We start from the raw sequence: 21,264 nt of genomic DNA, 5'->3' as shown, positions 1-21,264 counted from the left end.
AAAGAAGAAAAGCAGTAACTATGTACCATAGTACGACGCGACGCGTTTTTTGTTACTGCGCTGACGAATGGCAACATTAGGTGACAAAGTTATTGGTCTTATAATTCCGTACGATTGGTAACTTTCCTTTCGGGTAACAAGACAAGCTGTAACAGCGAACTACTTTTCGCCGTGGAGGAATTCTGCGTAGCGGGTACTGCAGAATCTCGTTTTATCCGGCTAATAGGCAGGAACAGGAATAACCTTGCCCATCGCTGAAATGATGTTCGATTGTTGTTTTGTTTTGAGAAACAATAAATGGTGTGCACCTAATGAGAATCTTGTCTCCGCCAGCATCAGCGCTGCATAGATAAATAGATTAAAAAAAAAAAAGAAACTTTTCGTCTTTCGGTTCGATATTAATAATGCACGCGTTTTGCTAGATTCTGCAGGAGAAATGCCTCTAACGCATAGGCACGGCTCCGTCTTGACGATTTTGCTAGGAACAGCGCTGCCTTCGTCCAGAGCAGGGGTGACCGAGCATGCAATTCGTCGCGAGTCCAACTAACCGAACCTAACTTACACGGCTCTAGAGCATCTGCGCCCCTCCTCCGTACGTATTTCTGCCTCGAAAGACAGCTTCCTTTATGTTCTCCGAAAAAGCACTCACGCAGGCAGTGATTGCGAACTGACGACACGTCGCTGGATGCCCACACCTCTCCAGTCAAATGACCGTTCCGTCCGCGGTAAAGCCCGTCGAGTGGATACCTGTTTATAAGGAAAACGTTTCGAACACAATCAAACATTGCAGTCTATCTCAGCTTATCCCAATGCGATAAGCTGTTCCTGTGTGGGCTGCAGCATCGTCGGCGTTTTTGATAACAAGGCGTGTCAAGTTCGATGGAAGAGGAAAAGATGACAAAAGAGGACATGCGTAGTTCCAAATCCAATGTTGATTGGTTCTTTAAGTTTCGCAGCTTACTCACAGTAAAAAAAAAAAAAAAAAAAAAAAAAAAAAAAAGTAAAAAAAAAAAATACGACGGAAAACATTACAGTGCTTGACTTTGATAGTGCGCCCCGGAAGGCATGCACGGTGGAACCATGAAGGCGCCGCGTTTGCATACTCTACGTTTGACTTAATTTGTCCCTGTTGAAAAGCCCGAGGATGTCCGTGGCTATACATCATGCAGGTAAGTGCAGAAGCTCTGTTCTTCGAGTGCTCGGCTGAGAGGCGAGTGGCTGGGTTTAGCTCTTTCCAGTGCATCTTGCCAGCGCCAGCCAGCACGCCTAGTGCGTATGGATGCCGCAAGCCTTCCCTCTCCTCCAAATGTCTTCTTTTTTCAACTGATCGAGCAGGAAAACGAGGTAAATGAGTGTGCTTGGTGAAAAGCGAAACATAGGGATGTCTGAACGTAAGCTTCTGCCAGAACTATCCAGCCAAGGACTGCTTCCTGCTTTTCGCTTTTTATGGCGGCATCTGGTTACCCTGCTCGTTTCCGTCTGGGGAAGAGATCCCAGCACTGGTTTAACGAAACTGTTTAGGTGTCTTTTTTTGTCTTTGTCTATGTGAGTATGCATTCACCTGAGTCACGGCGCATCCCGAATTCTCATTAGGAAATTGCAAGGCTCACCGGCCTGAGAGGAGAAGCCACGTTGGTCTTTCTTTGAAAGAAAATAATGAGAAACGAAATAAGGAAATAAAGTTTGTTGATTAGCACTGGTGTGAATCATCCTTTCACGTGACTTATGGCAAGCTTTTCTTTTTGCTGGCGTCAGTGCTTCTCATCGGTTCAGCGACACTGCATGGTGCCGAGAAAGATGAAACAAAAAGAGAGGTGAAGCGCAGGGCTTCTTGATTCAACGGCTGTGACTAACGAAATCCAGTAAGGGCCACAGCCATGGGAAGCTGCGGTGCGTGACTATTCTTTGCACTCAAATTACGTTAACAATTCAGATAGGGTATCAATCATTTCTACTTCTGGACAGTTGTTCATTAATCAATGCGTTTTTTTCTTGCGCAATAGGCTCAGAAATAGGCAGAAATGAAGCAGGTGTTCGCCAGAGTAAATAGGGGTTATGTTCTTATAAATTGCGCAATTCTTGTCCAGAGCAGTATCTGGTCCTTGTGCAGTCGCTGACGCAGGACTGACTGCTCGTGCACTTCCGTTCCCCCGTGTTCTTGCCTTGTTATCCGTCTTACGGCCAAGGTGTTAGCGTGCGGCTTACCATTTATTAAATCGTTTCCTTCTTTGTAAGCTGCCCCGCTGGCTGGGTTCACCGGCGTCGCTGTCGGTAAAGAATAGCGATTCATTACTATTTCGGACGTTATAACGAGCGATTGCAGCTCCATTGGCTGCTGCATTTCGCTCGAGGCGGAATTTGAAGACACCTGTGTATTTTGGGGCACGTATTGTAACCAAAACGGTGCACTTGCTCGTGATGAGCACCTGCTCATTAAAAATTATCAAAAATCACAGATCCGGCTCAGTAAACTTCAGTGACTGAGACATTCATTTCACACACTGCACTACGGCGGAGATGTCGTGGCCATACCGAGCTTAAGGTCTACACGGACCATGACATGGTTAGGTTACTGTGTTCCGTTCACGCCTCCACGCTTTTTTTTTTTTTTTTTTTTTTCAAGGAAAAAGAAAAAACGTCGGATGACCTTATCTTGCGCGCCTTCTAGGCAAACTCTGCGGAGAGGAATGCGCTAACACGTGGGCTCCTATTTCGGAAGCTATTTGTGTTGCACTCAATTCATTAACATCGATGGCAATTTAAGTTTCGGTTGGGCAAAATATTATGTGTGGATTTTCCTTCTCTTTGAAGTCATTTAGCACAATGCCTAATTTATTTAAAATTGATTTTGCTCGCTCTTGTATTTGGACTGTGTTTCACATTGCTAAAAGTTCATGAAGGGAAAGGCTGCGGCGATACCCGAGTGCCCTGTAAAGCAACGGCAATTGAAGTTGATTTGTTTGCGCAAATACTATTTCGAACCTCGCTCGAAGACAAGTATGGTATTATAGCTTCTTTTTTTTTTTTTTTTTCGCTTTCTCGTCCATGTGCAACGTCTCGTGCCGCTAAACATCGTGTATGTATTGTCATTCTAATGCTCCCACATTTACCTAATCTTATTTCCAAAGATAATGGGATGTCGATGACAGAGCATCACAGTTGATTGGGCGCTGCTATAACTATCCCGCCGCCACACTTATTAGCATAGTCGGTTCCTATTATGACGCGAGGGTGCAGGTTGTGCTAGCTGATGAGGGGCAAGATAAGATGTGCAGTGAAGTAGAAAGATACTGTGGCACCATCAAGCAACAGTTTGCTGTAACGGAGGTTTATCGATTTGTTCCACCAATTTCCGAGTATCGGGCAGCAGGAGAGTTTGAGGGATAATCTTCTGATGTAGCGCCATCTGAACCATTGTTTTCTTTCGTTTCATGCTTTTTTATGTTTAAAGTGAAGAGCAGGCAACAATAAACCATGTTTGTTCAGAATCGGCCGATTCAGTGTGCTCTTTCAGTAAATCTTACAGGAGGGGGAAGTCATATTTGATCTACACGCTTCAAGTATCACGCTTTCGATATGCAGATACTATTTTTTTTTTTTTTTCACTGTCTTTCAAGCTGACGAACACCAGGTTTGATTAGTGAATGCGATCCTCAGAATCGTCGGTTCTGGCTGACAGTGCGGCAAGTTTGCGGTTATTTTAAGCTGTGCGTGCCACCAAATTTTCGACCTCGTTTACGCAAAAGCCTAGCGATTGCGTCAAGCAAATAAAGTATTGGGATTCCTAACCAACACGAAGAAGCCGAGCACTAGCAAGGGCGAGACATTGCGGCTATGCTAACGAGCACATTGAAAAGCTAGCTCATGTCGCGCTTGGCTCTTTATTATTTAGTGATGACGTCATGATGGCTTTGGATGCGGCATGACCATGGTAGAAGCGACGGCGGGAGATACGATTTCTAGTGCAACAGAGCAACAGCATGAGGCCAGGGAATAAGAATGGACGAAACACGAGCATGAAGAGACGACCAGGCAAGCATGCGCGAGTGATTGAGGATAACTGCGCGTTTTTGCACAAACGCATCCCTCGCCGCGGTCTTTGTCTTTCTGCGTGTATCTGAGCTGCGTATTTAACTACTGGGGACGGCGCATTTAGCGTTTTTTCCACGCGATAACCCGCTATCACTCCACCTGCTTTCGAAACGAGCGATCATATATATCGCTTCCACTTGCTTGCCTAGCCGCCTCATCATTCGCGGAGAAATGCATTGGTTTTCCGCCCGCTATTAAATATCAGTCAGCGCGGTCCCGGTGGTGGTGGTGAAAAACTTTTAATGAGCGGAAATGAGGCCGGGAACCCACGAGGAGGCACCTTTTTATATTGGCCGCGTACACGCACGGGGCGCATAACTCAAACCCATAGCCGCAGCAGCGATGGACAACACTGAACAGCACGCTTTAACTGCGCCTATATCCTTCGCAGACGGTATCGCGAAGCTCCGAAGTATTTGCAAGCCGAATGACAACTAGGCCGACTTGGCCATTTCCAGGGGAGTCTGCGCATCGAGTGGTCTGCGCAAGCCAAGGGCAGTTGCTTTGTGTGTGTTTTAAATAGTCCTAAGGCTGGAGCCAGCGAGAAGAACATGAAACGCAAGACTGCACATTTACCAGTTTTCACAGATCTTACGAAATAGCCCTCATTTCCACCACGCCATACTCCTGGCGGAACTTGCCACTATTCTATACTTTTTAGCTATTTGTGCGCGCATCTGTCAATGTTTTAGACGCTTAATGTTTCTATTTCTCGTGGTTTATATATGTCCCTTTGTATTCATTTTCACTTTTCGGAGTCATCTGTGGAAAACCCCTTCCTCTGTCTTTCTTTAAAGAAAAATACGACATGGTCTTGCTTTTAGTTAGTTATTTCAGAAAAAAAGTATGCAATTATGTTCCTTTTATGTGATGTTTTGTTGAATTATCAGTCGTGGGGTACGTTCGTTATATGAGGGTCTTAAAAAAAGAAAAATAAATGCTTCCGATTGCAGCAGGTACAGTGCCCCCCCGCCCTCCCCTTCGCCTTCGCCCACCGTCTAAGTGACCTATGAGGACAAAAGAAGTAGTGCCTTGGCAGTCGGGAGGGGCGGGGGAAGGTATGTTGCGCTATATTGCGCCGCGCCACCGCACCGGGAGCCGCTGACCCTATTGACGCCACTGGTAATCGTTCAGTTAATTTTCAAAGACTATAATGGACCATCGCTGTAGTCAGCTACATTTGACATCAAGTTATTGCGCATTGCTTATTTTCTACGCTGTGTTCAAGACTGATTTTTTGCAAACTTCACCAGCTAGGAATATGTATCCCACGTCTAAGAATTTTCTGGTCATTTTCGGTTTTGCCATTGTCCTGTACAAATGCGCACGAATGTGCACCAATATGGGCGGTGTGACTTGAATTTTATCGATGCGTTTAATGAAGTATTACTTTATTACTAAGTATAGCTCGTCTTCTACGAACACAACAGCCCCCATGTATACTACGGCGCGGGGCGTGCGCGCGCGCATGTGTCGAAGTTCCGCAACGCTATGAGATTGCGTGGTCAGTCGCTGTCAACAGTAAATGATCCGAAGAAACACAATCTCACTCGAAAACCGTCAATGTTGATTGTGCCCCTAGGCTCCTACCCTTAGGCAATGCTATCCTTTGTAAAGAGGCGGCACTGTTCGGCAGAGGCTGCACAGTGTGTCACATGAGAGCTCACTGTGCGTTAGCATCCTGCTGTGCTGGCCAGAAAACTATACATTCGAAAATTTTGAACGCGGCAGACTCAAGGCGTGCGCTTTCGTCTCGTGTGACGATGGTACAGATGACGACGTCTGCCAGAAGACTCTCTTTTTAAGCCCTCGCAACGGATTTGCGCAGGTCATGGCTGCACACGAGCGCAGCTTTGGGCTACTAAAGACGCAGGGCATGTTCTCCACGCAGCTTTGTACATCCGAGCGCACCATCACCGAGGACTTGTACGCGGTGAGCACCACTTTTCCCTGCCCATGTGAGAGTGCCGTAGCTCAAAAAAATGAGTGGTCTATAGGAGCAAAAACGCCGAACATAATTGTAGGAGCACATTTGCACTCCACATACAGTCACGGTTGTGTTGTAGCCACGATATTCAGGGAAAGGGGGGGGGGGGGGGGTCTAAGCTTAATTTTCCCCGAAAGTATGCTTTCGTGAGAGATAAGTGTTATCGAAACTCGCAGCCCAACAACGCGACGATATATGGAAAACAACGCTTAAAGAGAGGATCGAGGTTCGGAGTTCTGAAGTAGCTGAGCAATACGATTTCGAACATTAGAACTGCATAACTGCGGTAAAATAAAGCATTTAACGTTTGCTACACCGACACCACGCGGCAGGTTTCGTAATTAAGAGGCTAGCAGGATTCAGAAACGTATGGATGTAACTGTCCTATAAGCAAGTGCGTTACTGTAAGGTAGTTACAACTCTGAATTTTTCCCATACAGGTATGGGGTTCTGTATTTCAGCTGCTTATTTTAACCTCTGAAATTGAAATTCGCAGCGGTTTTCCGGTTCCCTGTATATTTGCGCTTGTATTTTTGCTGCAAGCTGATTTTTCTGAAGACATGACTGCCCACATGGAAATATATTTCCTGGAAATCTGGTTCACTTTGCGCGTTCTCATGATATGACTACAGTAAAAAAAAAAGTACCTAGCTCAAAAACAATAAAAACGAAATGGCGAAGGCGAAAATAACTGGCACTGGGTTAGGATACAGTGTACTAGAAGTACTGTAGTACGCCGTAGTTACGACGCACTTTCCGTGCTACTCGGTTTGACCAATACAATGCATCCGGTAGGGAATCAGCAATTTTCATTTCATGATTCTGTCATTCTGGTATTCGCGAACAGCTATAGGGTAGAAGGAATAACTTCGCTGAGCTGTCAGTCGCGCAGTGATTACGGTGTACTTTTCTGGAGTACCGCCGTGTGGTAACTCCGCATTGTTAAAGTAGAACATAATACAATGGCATCTCGCTCCTTCCATAACTCGGCAAAGGAACCCGGCAAAGAAAGATGTACGGTCTGTTGCAGAAGTTTACAGCCCAACGCGCCGGGCGGAGGAGCAGTATCGCTCCCGAGAGGCGGCGCTGCGCCCGCCAGCGCTGCCTGGTGACGTAGTATAAAGAGTGAGGAGGCTAGTTCTCTTCCCCTCATCCCGCGGCTGAGAGCAAAGATGTGCAATATCAACCGCGGGATGTGGTGAAGAGAACAAGCCTCCTCACTCTTTATATTACGTCACCAGGCAGCGCCGGCGGGCGCAGCGCCGCCTCTCGGGAGCGATACTGCTCCTCCGCCCGGCGCGTTGGGCTGCAAACTTCTGCAACAGACGGTACGTACGGCAGCAACGGGCATCCGCCCTTTGGATGCCCGGGGGACAGCGAGATGAGATGCACAAAGGCACAACACCTCGCCTTGTCCACCACACACGGCGGCCGAGAGTACAGCCGGTCCTGAAATTGCCCAGCACGACCCGTGCTGGAATCCCAGTCCCCACACCGCAGCGATCACCGGCACAAGCAGTGCAGGCGCTGGGATTCGAACTCGGGTCTTCGCGAGTGCGAGCTCAGCACGTTACCCACTCGGCCACCGTGGCACAGCTTTTTCGTGGCGACTACGAGCGCTGATGCGAGAGGAACGAAGTAGGCCGGAAGTGAGCATGCGCCACGGTTGTTCGTAAGCCTCCGTGATGGCCGTATAGCTGATGATGGGAACACGATATGGTTGGCGCGTTATCTGTTGAAGCCAATCTAACGTCGTCCGCGCGTGTTTCCGTCGTCCATAGCACGAACATCCTATTGATAATGCGATGATAAATCTACTCCGGCCACTTGTGGAATAGCGCAGTGAAAAAAATCCGTCCACAACGAGAATAACGTCGTTTTGTATTTTAATACAGATTATCTTCCACAGAAGTGCTGGTTGCTACCTCAAAGTCTGCGCAGTTCTTCCTGTGTTCCGCACCATTTATCTGCTGTAACAGCAACACCAGCACACGCAAAGGCAAGAAGAAAATGGTGGAACGGGAGGCGTCACATTAAAGGATTAAAGTACGAATCCGCGCCTTTCGGTGTAGTACTAGCGTTGTGGTTATAGCAGTTACATTGTGAGCAGAACAGGAGGAACTGCGCAGTCTGTCAGATCGCGAGCCCTTTTTCTTTCGGGTAGTGCAAAAGCACGCAGTGACGGATTATCGCATCGCAGTAGAAACGGCGATCTTCTGGTTGCAGACTCAATATTTCTGTACTGCACGGCACGTTAAAGATCCCCAGGTGGTCGAAATTACTCCGTAGCCCTCCACTACGGCTCCCCTTTCTCTCTATCCACTTTCACTCCCACCTTCATCCCTTCCCTTACGGCGCGGTTCAGGTGTCCACAGAGCAAGTGTGACAGATACTGCGCCTTTCCCTTCCTATGAACCAACCAACCAACCAACTGCACGGCAGCGGTCAGACCTGTGACGCAGCAGGGGGTGCTAAGAATTCCTGGCTCCGCTCCGCGGATGAGGTTAAGAAGTTCGCAGGGGTCAAGTGGATGAAGCTAGCAGAGAACCGGGTTAAGTGGAGAAATATGGGAGAGGCCTTCGCCCTGCAGTGGATATAGTCAGGCTGATACTTTTAAAACAGAAATCAGGAATAATGTAACAAATCTAAAGAATTTAGCAGAACTAAGGAAAAAGAATCAGTCTATCCAACAAGGCGTGGCGAAGAATGGACAGTGCCAACACCGCGACTAAATCTGGGAAGGGAATGCCTTCAGTACACTCTTCCATCTCTTCTAAATAGGTATATCCACATTAACCTCGATTTGTTTTCTTTTCCACGTCGTGAACTACATAATTTGTTTTTGAATAACATGGTTTAAGTTTCATTATGTATACATATTGCTGTTTCGTATATTCTCTGGTGTTTCCTTGATGTACTTGTTTTTAAAACTGTATAAACGCTTGTGTTGCCTCCCTGCCAATAATTAGGATTGTAGACTCGTCAAGCTGCCCAAGGGCAGCTTTTTTCTACGATTCCTCCATCTGTAGTGTTAGATGGGAAATAAATAAACTTTGACTTTGATGGTAATGATGATGATTCCCCACGTCGCCGAATGAACTGCATACCCCTGCGCATTACGAACACCGTACGAGGAAGAACACGTAGGAAAAATTGTTGTGCGAGTAGCAAGGATGCCGCAACAAAGACGTTTATGGTATCTAGGCATATGAACTCCCCATTCCAATGCAATCTGAACGTCACACCCATTAGTTCCGTCCGAACTGTAGGAACCGCAGTGATTCGTACTTTCAAAAAGGGACACGTCTCGTGAAATTATTCCGGCGTTGTATAAATATTAGAGGCTCTTGAACAGAGTTCTGGTAAAAATGAAAATGGAATTGTAGTGTCCTTACAGTGCATCGCCATTGAGCAGAGGAAGAGTTCCAGTTTATGGCCGTGGACGACATGGACGCCCAGTGTTCTGCAGATCTCTGCAGCGGATAGCTGTCTTACCAGTACGTCCTGAACATCTTCCCGCGCCCCTTTCCGATGGAAGCCAAATAAAGGTTACAACTACTTACCCTGACTCAATGCTGATTTCTAATACGCGAATATATACATTGTTCATCAACGGAAATTCGATAGATCACCGCCTGCTATACTTGCGCTAACATGAAAGCGGTTTCGTTGAAACTATCCGCATACGAGAAACTCCTCGAAACTCTGCCTCCTCCGTATCTTCCTTTCCCAGTCGTCCAGTCCGGACGTTCTGCGCCGCAACACGTTACTTCTCACCATCTCGACCAAACCACCACTTCACCCCCACCGCGAAAGCGTAGTGCTTGCAGCATTGCACTACAGTGAAGGTAGAGGTGAGATCGCATAATATATCCGCAGCGGCCGTTTCATACGAATACGGAAAGTGGGGCGCCGGTGTATTGTGCGAAGTCTGTGCGCGTGAACTAACCCCAGTTCCGGATATATCTGCAGCCCTCCCCGACAGCGTCTGAAATTGCGCTCTCACGACCTCACGCGCTTTCGCATGTCCATCGGCCTATAGCAATTCTCTCCTACTCCTATAGACCCTCCGGGGTGGTGCAGTGGTAAGACGCCCGACCACTGTGCCGGAGTACCCGGGTTCGAACCCGACCTCGACGGCTGCGCTCCGATGCAGGCGAAACGAAGAGGCGTCCGTGTGCTGTGCGATGTCAGCGCTGTTGTGGTTGTAGCAAGAAGGAAAACAAAATACACGGGCCTGCTACTGGCTCTGTAGCTGAGCCACCTCCGCTGCCTATAATGATTGATTTATAGGAAGGGAAAGGCGCAGTACTGTCTCATTTGTTTTTTTTTTTGTGGACACCTCAACCACGCCATAAAGGAAGGGAGGAAGGTGGCAGTGAAAGTGGAAAGAGAGAAAGAGGAGTCGTAGTGGAGGGCTACGGTATAATTTCGACCACCTGGGGATCTTTAACGTGCGCTGACATCGCACAGCACACGGACGCCTCTTCGTTTCGCCTCCATCGAGACGCAGCCGCCGAGGTCGGGTTCGAACCCGGGTACCCTCCGCTGCCTCGTGTAGACAGAAGATAAAATAGAGAAGAAAAGAAAAGAGGGAGAGAAAGAATTTTATTTGTTGTAGGCCGTCATTGCACCCGCCACTGTTTCGGTGGTCGACGACGGCTGTTGTTGCGGCGCGCGTCTTTCTCTCCCTCTTCTTTTTTTTTTTACCTCCGCTGCCTCGTGCAGACAGAAGATAAAATACAGAAGAAAGAAAAGAAAGAGGGAGAGAAAGACGCGCGCCGCAACGACAGCCGTCGTCGACCACCGAAACAGTGGCGGGTGCAATGACGGCCTACAACTAATAAAATTCTGTGGCAGGCTACCTGTCCCAGCCCCATCAGGGGAGTAGTAATTCCGATGTCAGAGCCGTTGTTGTTGTGGCTGTAGGAAGAAGGAAAAGAAAATGCACGGGCCTGCTACTGGCTCTGTAGCTGAGCCACCTCCGCTGTCTCGTGCAGATAGAAGAGATTGATTGATTTATAGGAAGGGAAAGGCGCGGTAACTGTCTCACTTGTCTTCTGCGGACACCTCAACCGCGCCGTAAGGGAAGGGAGGAAGGTGGGAGTGAAAGTGGAAAGAGAAATAGTGGCCGTAGTGGAGGGCTACGGAGTAATTTCGACCACCTGGGGATCTTTGACGTGCGCTGACATCGCACAGCACACGGACGCCTCTTCATTTCGCCTCCATCGAAACGCAGCCGCCGAGGTCGGGTTCGAACCCGGGTACTCCAGCACAGTAGTCGGGCGTCTTACCACTGCACCACCCCGGCGGGGCGCAGACAGAAGAGAAAATAGAGAAGAAAGAAAAGGAGGAGGGAGCCCTGCCGAAACGTCGACTCCAAATAAACTTGGAAAGAAAGACGCGCACCGCAACAACAGCCGTCGTCCACCACCGAAGCGGTAGCGGGTGCAATGACGGCCTACAACAGATAAAAATTCGGACAGGCTAGTCCCCACCGCAAGCGGCGGTGGCCTACCTGTCCCAGCACGTTAAAGATCCCCAGGTCGTCGAAATTACTCCGTAGCCCTCCACTACAGCTCCTGTTTCCACTTTCACTCCCACCTTCCTCCCTCCCCTTACGGCGCGGTTGATGTGTCCACAGAAAAGAAGTGAGACAGTTCCCGTGCCTTTCCCTTCCTATAAATCAATGTATCGGTTTTCCTACTCCTATAGCCTATAGCAATTCGTACTCCTAGCGCGATTCTAATAACAGTTCACTGTTGTGCCGTACGTGTGCAGGAATACGTCGGATCTGCAGATAAAACCTCGCTGAAACCGCGCAAAGCGAGGCACTTTCCCCCGCGTGCCGCTGTGGGACAACAATGCAGTTTCGTCTGGGTGGTATGGCATCGACCCCACCGCCGATCGGGTGCTATAAATACTGCCCTATAGGCACCCTGCAATGAAGGATGATGTGGCGATCGCCGCCACAAGAACCTTCATTGCAGGATGTCATAGAACATAACCTAGTGAGAATAACAAATACTTTTAAGACGCTTTCGTAGGGCGTTTCCATGCCCGCATGAGCCTATATGGATCAGATTGCACGCTCTGTCGAAGCTTTGCATGGCGCGTGAGATACGTGGGCTACATCGAGGAGAGCGCCTGGGCGAGGACGTTATCTGCCACATGCGTACTTATAACGGTGTGAACTATGCTCGGTCATTTGTCGCGAACGAAGCGGTTAACGGCAACACGTCTAACGCGCTGAGCAACAAATGCAGCGCCGCCTAGCCAGTGCAGGTTCCCTATAAATCGTGTACGAATTGTGTCACGAACTTCGTATCATCGCTACCGGCAAGGGAGCAGGCAGGTAGCCAGTGACTATAGCTACGGGCCATCCCCCTCTGCATAACACTCGTAGGCAGCGGTCTGATTTTCCAGAGCTGATCGTGGCGTAACATGTTTATTGAGGGAGGGAATTTGAAGACAGGGGTTCACGCGGCCCTATAACCTGTTCTGAACTTACAGGGATACACCGTAACAGGCCTGAACGCGGGCTGCAAAGAGCGCGGGTTCAGCCCACGACACGAACGAGCGCCGCGGCGAATACTGCTGAACACCTCCATGGAGGAGAAGGCCGGAACGAGCGGGCGGGCCGTGATCAGCGCGGGTGTAAGCTTTGGACTGCGGATCACGTGAAACGCACGCGAGCGGCTCAGAAAGAGCGGGCGAAGGCGCGGAAGCTGGTCCGAATGAGCACAGGCCTTTCTTGCGTTAATATGGTTCAACGCACCGGATGCAGGATCGGGTCCGCGCATACCGTAACGCAGCAGCAGGGCCGAACGCGCAAAGCGCGCAGACCGCTCCGCAATTCGATAGATCTGGTAGGCCGATCCGATCCGGTAGAAGCCCGTGCGGGTCATTACGTACGCGGGTAGGTGGCGTACACTGTGCTGAAATTACGTCAGAGCAGTGTACGAGGGGATTACAAGTTTATAGGGGCCGAACGGCATACCTGTAGTCACGATACCCGTCTTTATCGCTGTTAAGAGGCTATGGACGCCTAATACAGAGTGACGCGATAACCGTAGCCGATCATTAATCGGCGTGGGAGGTCCATGGCATGGAACGGAACTCTTCAAAGGCTCGAAATGAGACTACAGGCAGGATCCCCGAAGCAGGGAATAAGCCCGGCATGTGCCTCTGCCTGACTGAAGCTTCATCCTTTCGGCCGGCAGCGCCAGTACTTCGTAAGGACTGTACGGGTCGTGTCAGGATTGCGTAGAACACCGTATACCGTACACACATTACCGCAACCGTACAACCCTGAACAGGTAACGGAGACGTGAAGGCCGTGAACTGTGAATTCAACGCCACTTCCCTTCAGCAAGACGAAGGTCTTCCATAGCTGATCAATCGCTCGGATGTGCGCTGTGATCTTTCTGCGCCACTGTGTACACTTCAGTGGCGGCAGTGGTCCATATTACTTGCGTGCTTTTGCACTCCATTCTCTACGCGCAGCTGTGACCTCCATTGCGTAGATCCTTTCCGCTTCGGTCTCTTCCCTTCCGGCGCTCTTCCACTCATATACAGTCCAGCACCGACAGACGCAGTGCTCTGCGTATAATTCTGCAACGTGCGGCTGCTTCAAGCAGCCTTCTGTCGCCCTACTAAGCGCCTGGGTGCGCTCTTTTACATAGCATCTGATGGCCGACGAGAAACCGTTAACGGCGTATCCACGCCCACAAGCAACCTTTATTAAAGAGTACACAACAGTTCGGAGTACAGAGACAACGCTATTCGCCACGCTATTACAGATTTTCGCTGTATAAGCGCCGCGTATGTAGATCTTCTGAATGGGCTTTTGCCGTGCGAAGCCGATGGCGGAACGGATCACTGCCACAACGGCGCAACTATTTGGGCCGCGACACGTTTTCCCAAGCATTTCACCCCAGAGGAGCCGAGCATCAGGCCGGGGGAAAGCTTGTACCCATTGATAATCGGTGGGCGCCCGGCGGCACCAGCGATCGAACCCAGTACCTCCCGAATGGAAGGTGGATGCAGTTAAGTTTGCGGGCTTCGCACAGAAGCGAGGTTCCGAAGGGGCGGCCTAGGTCAGGGGGCAGCTTGACGTGGGCAGATTTATGACGGTCGCGCGGGCGACCGCTTCTCGGAAGTGAGCCCAGAACACATGGCAGCGGGCGACGCCACCGGCCCTCTCCGTCCCGTGCCGCGAGGGAGGCAGAGCAGTGCAGTTAGAGCGCACAGCATAAGCGCAGTGGTTTGCGGGTTCGGCGCTAACTGCAGTGTCTCCCGGGTCGAGTGGAGAGGGCGCGGAGGCCATAAATCCCGAAACGCGGCGTAACACAGGCCTGGGGAGAACGCGCTGTTGACATGTCTTCCCGGGAAGACGCCTGTGTGTCCCTGTGAATCCACCGCCCGCGCGCAACCGGCCAAGGGCAGGGATCGGAATGTGTTGGCCTGAGGTTTGCGCGTGTGTGTTTTTATGTATTTTCGGAAGTGTAACCGTCGACGCCGTTTAGTTTTGCGACTGCTTGGCGCCTCTTGCGTGGGAGGATTTTGGAGAGGGAAAAGTTGCAGATGTATGTGTTTGTGTGCGCAACCACTCGCCGCTTAGTGCGTGCTTTGTGTGTGTTTTATGGATATGCGTAGGAAAGGGTATATGTGGCACGATGATTGGCCAGCCCATTTTGAAACACTGAATGTTATTGGCCACAGAGTGACTAGTCGTTGATTGGTCAACGGACTATACTTGAATTTTGAGCGCTAAGGAAGCGAGGTTGAGACAGTTGGGCTCGGAGAAGAGTTGGGCTCGGACGTGAGTGGAGGGCAGACGGGTTGTTCGAGAGGGAGGCTAGGCTGACGGAGATCTCAAGGGACTCCGGCCTAAAGTGTAGCAGGAGGCCAAGGCCTGATTCTGCTAGCCTCTGACCTCAGATCGTTCACCAGTCGCAGTTAGCCCTCTACGTTTGATGTCGCATCCGACGACATTTGTGTAAATACGCCAATTGTAAAAAGTGTAAATAAACGTGTACAGTCCGAGAAGAGAAGTCATCTCCGCACCGCAATGTGTCACTGAGCCACGGACGCAGCGGTGGTCACCAACACCACTCGGTACGAGCGAAGGCAGCAGAAGAAACAGCAAGAACACCTGCTGTATAGGGAAGACCATCGATTCCCCAAGCCCTTCGCACATTTTGAAAATAACTGACGCAGTCGGCAGGATCGGCCCAGCGACTTACTGCGGAGTGGCGAGAGATCGACGACGCCTCGGACTGATGTACACGGAGGGTGGCACACTACCTCGGTGAGCCAAGGCTGACCAGGTAGAAGTTTGACGTCGAGGTGCCCCGGAATCGACGCTACCGGCCCAGAGAGGCAGCGACAGTGAGGCGACATCCAAGTGAGAGGCCTCAGAAGCCAAGGCTTCATTCAGGACAGCGCCGGCGAGCAAGAGGCCGCCGTGAAAGTGAACGGAGCGCTGCGACAGGGAGACGACGGACCCCGTTCTGCGCGGCACCTGCGTGTGGGAACTTCCCAAGCTCCCTGGTGTACAGTGCCGACTGAGTGAGTTTCTCCGCTCTCACTTTACTTGCCTCAGCGTATGCGCATGAGTCGCAGGGTCAACGTGAAATAGCGCACAATGGCTGCATTATGTTGGTGGAGTGATTATGACTGTGCATACGACGCTTGGTATGCACCGATGTCAGAGGCTGAGCGAATTAAGGAAAAAGAGGAAAGGGAGAGAAGGGAGAAAAGACTAGCGCAGATCCACGAACGCCTGCGGGAGATAGCCATAGCCAAGGAAGAGCTAAGGCAGGAAAGGAAAAGGCTCGAGGAGGAGGAGTGCTTACGGAGGGCAGCGCGTGAACTACCTGAGCCGGTGCAGATTCAGGCGCACACTAGCGTAAATTGCCCTGATCAAACGCTGATCGAGGCGGTCGGTGAGGAGAGTAGCAGCAGCGGCATTGCGTCCGTTCTTGTAGAGAACATGAAAGAGGAATACCAGATTCCTGCGGCGAGTGTTGATGTTTGCTCTGCTGCTGAGAGAGAAATTGAAGTTTGCATCGAGGAACCTCGAGTTGTGGAACCAACCACAGATGTTGAGAGAAAGGAGCAGTCTCATATCCCTGAGGTAGAGGTGTGCTCTACGGAGGCGCCTGTGACATGGAATGTCATTAGCCAAAATGAGCAGGTCAAGTCTTGCGAGGTAGCCGAATGTGCTCACCATGCTAATGACGCGAATGTGAGCAAGGACGCGAAATGCTTGGTTGGCGCGAGCGCTGAACTTGTGTTCCCGACCGAAGCGGCAGAGTGTCAGGCAGGCTGTGTCGAGAGCGCGACAAGCGAAACAGTGATCGCTACACCAGTAATAGCGTCCGAGGAGCCAGCAGCCGCACAGCTGGATAGACGAGGCGATCCTAACCCAGAAAACACGGGTTCGTGTGAGGATGTAGATGAGCGCAGTCTGAGGCATGGTCTGAGCGATGGCGACGGAAATTGCGTCCCACGCTTAGAAAACAGCAAAATAACATTGTCACATGCAGCGATGGACCATGACCAGCGTTGTGACCTCGGTGCGCATCTGCGTAAAGGAAGGACAGCTAAGGCGGAGCCTCCGGAGAATGAGCTTTTTGAGACAGGCACAATAGTCTCAGAGGCACCTTTTGGGTGCATTCTTGTTCGTGCTTCCGAGGAAGCGCGTGTGTCGTGCACGCAGGCAGCTAGCGTCTTATGTGATGTAGGAGAGCGGCACAGCCGGAAAGCAGGCCGCGTGCGATTGTCTTGCATGCTGCGGCTCGTCTGTGCCGTGCGAGCAGTCAAGCCGTTTGATCCCGGTGGTAAGCGCCGAGCAATGTTCACAGTCTTAACCCACTCTGCCACTGCCAGTTGTGACAGGCGTAAAGATCCCCTGTGGCTCGACCACGCGCTGATGCAGGGATTGGGAGTGGGGGAACGTTGACTGAACCAAGAGACTTTGAGCACGGAGTGGACAGTCATTCCTGTGCGGGACATATGTGTCTTATGTGAACTTCTGTTTGGTGCTTGATCATGCAGTGTTTATTGCTTGATTTGGTGTTATGTATGCCAAGCTGTATCGCCTTGTACGGCGTATGATTTAGTTACCGTTTGCGAACGTGCTCACGGCGCGCACGCGTCTGTACGGAGCATTGCACTATTGTTTGCATGCTGTGTTTGTTTGTTTTGTTTGGTGTACGCCACACCACAATGCCCCCCCCCCCCCCTTTCCCCCGTTGGAGGAGTTTTATGTTGAGCGTACAGCAAGTGTACGCGCAACATTCTCGATGGGGAGGAGTTAAGTTTGCGGGCTTCGCACAGAAGCGAGGTTCCGAAGGGGCGGCCAAGGTCAGGGGGCAGCTTGACGTGGGCAGATTTATGACGGTCGCGCGGGCGATTGCTTCTCGGAAGTGAGCCCAGAACACATGGCAGCGGGCGACGCCACCGGCCCTCTCCGTCCCGTGCCGCGAGGGAGGCAGAGCAGTGCAGTTAGAGCGCACAGCATAAGCGCAGTGGTTTGCGGGTTCGGCGCTAACTGCAGTGTCTCCCGGGTCGAGTGGAGAGGGCGCGGAGGCCATAAATCCCGAAACGCGGCGTAACACAGGCCTGGGGAGAACGCGCTGTTGACATGTCTTCCCGGGAAGACGCCTGTGTGTCCCTGTGAATCCACCGCCCGCGCGCAACCGGCCAAGGGCAGGGATCGGAATGTGTTGGCCTGAGGTTTGCGCGTGTGTGTTTTTATGTATTTTCGGAAGTGTAACCGTCGACGCCGTTGAGTTTTGCGACTGCTTGGCGCCTCTTGCGTGGGAGGATTTTGGAGAGGGAAAAGTTGCAGATGTATGTGTTTGTGTGCGCAGCCACTCGCCGCTTAGTGCGTGCTTTGTGTGTGTTTTATGGATATGCGTAGGAAAGGGTATATGTGGCACGATGATTGGCCAACCCATTTTGAAACACTGAATGTTATTGGCCACAGAGTGACTAGTCGTTGATTGGTCAACGGACTATACTTGAATTTTGAGCGCTAAGGAAGCGAGGTTGAGACAGTTGGGCTCGGACGTGAGTGGAGGGCAGACGGGTTGTTCGAGAGGGAGGCTAGGCTGACGGAGATCTCAAGGGACTCCGGCCTAAAGTGTAGCAGGAGGCCAAGGCCTGATTCTGCTAGCCTCTGACCTCAGATCGTTCACCAGTCGCAGTTAGCCCTCTACGTTTGATGTCGCATCCGACGACATTTGTGTAAATACGCCAATTGTAAAAAGTGTAAATAAACGTGTACAGTCCGAGAAGAGAAGTCGTCATCTCCGCACCGCAATGTGTCACTGAGCCACGGACGCAGCGGTGGTCACCAACACCACTCGGTACGAGCGAAGGCAGCAGAAGAAACAGCAAGAACATCTGCCGTATAGGGAAGACCATCCATCCCCCACACCCTTCGCACCTTTTGAAATTAACTGATGCTCTACCACAAGGCCACCGCTTCGGTCTTAAAAAGGGGGCCACAGAATGTGGCTTTCGCCGCACAAGGCGGACTTATACTGATGTCCGATGGCGGAACAATTATCACTGCCACATCGGAGCAACTATTTGAGACATATGACCCCTTTCCCAAACATTTCACCCCAAAGAGCCGAGCACCAGGCCGGGGGAAAGCGTGTACCCATTGAAAAGCCAGTGGGTACCCGGCGGCACCAGGGATCGAACCTGGTACCTCCCGAACACGAGGCGGATGCTCTACCACAAGGCCACGCGTCAGGCATGCAGCCGTAACCGTTCGCGTGGTATCCCGCCGCTGTGGCATGGCGACAATTGCAGACTCACACGTATACAAATTTGTACCACAAACATTTGTTCTTCCCCACCCGCTACCTAGATAAATGCCCCAGCTGCCAACAACACCGACCTACACTATACCATTATGTTTGGGTCTGCCCAAAGCCACCCGGCGGCATTCCACCTGTACCTCACCCCACCCTCTCATCTTGGGAAGATGCCTTGTCCCGCACGGAGCTGGCCGAACAACGCCGGCTAATCGAGCGGGCCGAGAGGATTGCCGTGGCCCATGGGCTAATGGACTGACGTGTATTTATTTCTTTCTGAGACCGCTTCATCAGCACCAAACCGCAAAACCAGCGACAGCTGTTCTGGCGGGCCTGCAGGATTGAGGCGGCACATGGAGCCCTGGACTGAGGGCTCCACTCAGGAAGAAAAGGAAGTTTACATAATGTTTTTTCTCCTCCTCCAGCACTTTCGAGCAGTGCTCTACATCCACTTCCTGTCGTATCCTTCGCATTATCGTAGATATTTCGTTCTCGCGGCACTTCCGCTCAACCTCCGCGTTAAATTCGACTGCGGCGCCGCACATACGTTCTCCACACTTCAGTGGCGGCAGTAGTCGATATTACTTACGTGCTCTTCCACTCCATTCTCTACGCGCAGCTGTGACCTCCATTGCGTAGATCCTTTCCGCTTCGGTCTCTTCCCTTCCGGCGCTCTTCCACTCATATACAGTCCAGCACCGGCAGATGCAGTGCTCTGCTATAGGTACACTGTAGCTCTGCGGTATAATTCTGCAACGTGCGGTTGCTTCAAGCAGCCTTCTATCGCCCTACTAAACGCCTGGGTGCGCTCTTTTACACAGCATCTGATGGCCGACGAGAAACCGTTGACGACGTATCCACGCCCACAAGCAACCTTTATTAAGCCAGTGAGAGTTCGTAATATACGGGCGTGCTAACAGAAGACTATACCGGACATTCATTGAACTCAGGAAGTGCGTGTACTTTCAGTTCAGTTCAGTCGTGTCCGACTCATCGTGACCCTATGGACCATGTCACGCTACGCTTTCCGGTCTCTCACTATCTTCCTAACATCACATAACTTCATTTGCAGCGCCTCGAGGATGCAATCTAACCATCGCGTTCGCTGCCTACCCCTTCTCCAGCGACCCTCAACCTTTCCCAACATCAAATCTTTCTCCAGCGACTCCTCTCTTCTCATCAGATGACCAAAGAATTTGACCCTCCAATGAGCAGTCAGGGTTTATGGTCGACAATATCGACTGATTTGATCTTCTGGCAGTCCAAGGAACTCTCAAGAGTCTCCGCCAGCACCACAATTCAAAAGCGTCAATTCTTTGGCGGTCAGCCTTCTTCACAGTCCAACTCTCGCGTCCATACATCACAACTGGAAAGACCATAGCATGAGTTATACGGATCTTGGTTGGCAGGCTAATGTATCTGCTCTTTACTAGGCGGTCAAGGCTAACCATGGCTCTCTTTCCCAGAAGCAGGCGTCTCCTAATTTCATGGCTGCAGTCTCTTTCCGGGGTAATCTTGGAGCCCAAGAAGAGAAAATCTGTCAGAGCTTCCACTTCTTGTCCCTTGATGCTCCAGGACTTGATAGGGCAAGACGCCATGATCTTTGTCTTCTTAATGTTCAGTTTAAGCCCAAACTTCTCACTCTCTTCCTGTACGCACATCAGAAGTCTCTTGAGTTCCACTTCATTTTCTGCCATTAAAGTGGTATCATCCGCATATCTAAGGTTGTTGATATGTTTTCCAGCAATCTTCACTCCAGCTGAAACCCGTCCCCTCCTTTCATTCTTTCCGCACTGCTAGGGAAAAAAACAAATGGCTGTGATTTTTTCTCGGTTATACCTATAATGTGAAGCAACAGCTGAAGCATGGTTACACATTGAATCAATGCAAGTTGATCCCGCTGCTTTTGTTCGGTCATTGTTATTGCTGTCGGTGTCGACGCAGAAGCTGCAGCGGCGCCGGCGGCCATCTGTGCTGCTCATCGCTCACGCCTTGCAGCATCGTCGCGGCGGCGTTTCACAAGACGCTCCTCACGCTGTTCCGGCGTTTCCGCCGTTTTTTTAGTTCTGCCCCTTCTCTTCTCCTCCGCAAACTTTCAGCTCGCACCGCTATGTCCTCCGGATCATCAGATGCAGCCAACCGACGAAAACGTGTGCCGCTGCGTGCTTTGTCAAGCTCACAGGACGGCTAGACCCCCTCCACCCCAGCCCACAAGTAAACGAGCGCCGCACCATCTCGGCCCCGGGTGCAGACCACGTCACTAACAACTGGCACTCCGCAAACTAGATACCCCCTCTCTAGAAGTTCTTACTAACCTTTTCAGTGCACACTGGCAAGCTGACACTC

At 50.9% G+C, this 21,264-nt stretch overlaps 1 long non-coding RNA gene across 1 annotated transcript; it reads left to right on the top strand.

The window, feature by feature from the left end:
- The first annotated feature begins 1,041 nt into the window (after positions 1–1,041).
- On the top strand, positions 1,042–9,638 carry LOC146207615 (uncharacterized). Its single transcript, XR_014703330.1, has 3 exons — positions 1,042–1,169; positions 5,921–6,025; positions 9,466–9,638. It is a non-coding gene; the product is annotated as an uncharacterized LOC146207615 (long non-coding RNA).
- The last annotated feature ends 11,626 nt before the right edge of the window (positions 9,639–21,264 follow it).

The sequence above is a fragment of the Amblyomma maculatum genome, chromosome 1 (assembly GCF_055883805.1).
Source record: "Amblyomma maculatum isolate TAMU_Amacu chromosome 1, ASM5588380v1, whole genome shotgun sequence".
Lineage (NCBI taxonomy): Eukaryota > Metazoa > Arthropoda > Arachnida > Ixodida > Ixodidae > Amblyomma > Amblyomma maculatum.
This window is presented reverse-complemented; position numbering and strand designations above follow the sequence as displayed.